Consider the following 2,329-nt stretch of genomic DNA (forward strand, 5'->3'; position numbering starts at 1 on the left):
CTCACTTATAAATGAAGAAAAATACTATTAGACTATAGTATTAAATGACAACTTGTTACACAGTTGACAAAAAGAAAGACGTATGGTGTGGAGTCGACCCTCGGCCAAGGCAAATCAAACAAGGGCTAGGCCGTGGGCCACTAATCGGATAAAGGCCTCAATTATAAGATATGCGGAGATGCGATCTGATGTGCCGTGTGCGTCAATCGACGGCCATTGGTAATCTGATGCAAAAGGCAATCAGGCGGGAAGTAAGTGACTTGTCAGCTACGCAGTAGTGTTCCAAAAAAGCACAGGGTGTTTCCATCGAATGGGATCAAATTCCTCCTATAAATTTGAAGGAATGACATGTTAATCCAAACACTACACCAAGAAAGTAGTGATCAACAAAAAAATATTAAGAAAATTCTAGTGCAGATTATGGCACCAAAGTTAGGAATTTCACTAGCATTCCTCATTTCAATAACCCTAGCTCTACAATTCGGTGCTGAAGCTGCGGGCATTGCCATCTACTGGGGACAAAACGGGAATGAGGGTACCTTGGAGGAGATTTGTGCCACAGGCAACTATGAATATGTCATCTTAGCTTTCCTTCCAACTCTTGGGCTAGGCAGGTAACAACTTATTTGTGGAACAATTTCTTGGGGGAATATCTTCATCGCGCCCCCGCTGGGTGACGCTGTTTTGGATGGAATTGATTTTGATATCGAGGGAGGAACACCCCTACATTGGGATGACCTAGCAAGGTTCCTCTCTGCTTATAGTAAAAAAGGGAAGAAAGTTTACTTAACTGCAGCTCCTCAGTGTTCTTTCCCTGATGCTTGGGTTGGAGGTGCCCTAAAGACGGGCCTTTTCGACAATATTTGGGTGCAATTCTACAACAACCCTCCATGCCAATACTCGTCGGGGGATCTGAGCAACCTTGAAAATGCATGGAAGCAGTGGATTTCTGATATTCTGGCGACAAAGATCTTCCTAGGACTACCAGCTGCTCCTACAGCTGCTGCGAGTGGATTCATTCCTGTGGATGATCTCACTTCTAAAGTGCTTCCAGCAATCAAGGGTTCTTCCAAGTATGGAGGAGTTACGCTGTGATCCAAATACTATGATGATCAAGACAACTATAGCTCTTCCATCAAGAGCCATGTCTAAGATTAATTGTCAAAATCATTGACAACTCTAGTTGTCTGTGATGTTAATTTGTGTACTCTTTACGTACATATATCATAAGAATATTTTGTGTTTTTTATACTAATGCTCCTTCTCATGCTTTGCACAGCGGAAGCAACTTTTTTACAATGCACAACAATACCAAACTAGGTCTTAATCATTCTAATTAACTTGACAACCTCCTAATTAACCAAACTTAATTTCTTCCAAAATACCACCATAACCTATGCCAAAGCAAGATGTTTTGTATTTTTTGCTATTAAGCATAACTCATGGTGGAAACAAAATTGACTTGATTTCAACCATTACAAGTTTTTATTATAGAATAGCTCAAAATTACCTTTTCCCCTTGTACCATGAGGAAAAATGTATAGAATTTGAATATAAAATTCTAATTTTCAAGTTTAACATGTGAATAACACAAATTAAGTGGCATGGAGTACGTATGACGTTGATGTAATTGGAAAAGTAGTTATTATTTTATTATTGTTTATGGTTTTCTTGTGAGCCAAAGATATTAGAGTTTCTTGCACGTTAAGGATTAGGGTTTTGCTTTAGTTTTCACTATATATAGTAGTGTTTATAGTAGTTATTTTCAATCAAGTTAGTCAGATGTAGTCTCTTCGGTTCGTGTAGCCTTCTTGGTAATTCCATTTAATATAATTTTATATTCAGTTAGTTCGTTTGTTTGTTGCGTACTCTGATATTCAACTTGGTATCAGAGCAGATTCGATCCTACAGGGTTGATCTGTTCTTGGTGGTATCAATTTGTTTTTCAGTTGTCGGATATCAGTTCGGTTATAGTTTGTTTTGTCCTTGTACCTAGATTAGAGTTTTGTTGTTGGAAAAAAAAAAACACAAAAATTGAACTCGTTGTTGCACCAAGCTATCAGAGCCTTAATCCGTTGTTTACTGCTGTATGATCCCATGGTTTTGAACTGCCGCTACCTCGTTTACCTGACCGAATCATCCCACTTGCATCATCCCATCTCGAACCTCGCTTGCTTGAACCACCGCGCCACCATCTTCTCGAACCACCAGCATTCATTGTCTTCTACATCAACCACCGCTGCTACTCGACATCCATGAACCCGTCACTTGTTTGACAAAGCCCAGACACGAGAACCACAAACTCGGATCGAGTTCGTCTTCGCCTTGC

At 39.8% G+C, this 2,329-nt stretch overlaps 1 pseudogene; it reads left to right on the forward strand.

Moving 5' to 3' along the window:
- The first annotated feature begins 420 nt into the window (after positions 1-420).
- LOC103941636 lies at positions 421-1,152 on the forward strand (annotated as a pseudogene).
- The last annotated feature ends 1,177 nt before the right edge of the window (positions 1,153-2,329 follow it).

This window comes from the organism of the source record quoted next, unplaced genomic scaffold, assembly GCF_019419815.1.
Source record: "Pyrus x bretschneideri cultivar Hongxiangsu unplaced genomic scaffold, Pyrus_bretschneideri_v1 Contig4, whole genome shotgun sequence".
Taxonomy (NCBI): domain Eukaryota; kingdom Viridiplantae; phylum Streptophyta; class Magnoliopsida; order Rosales; family Rosaceae; genus Pyrus; species Pyrus x bretschneideri.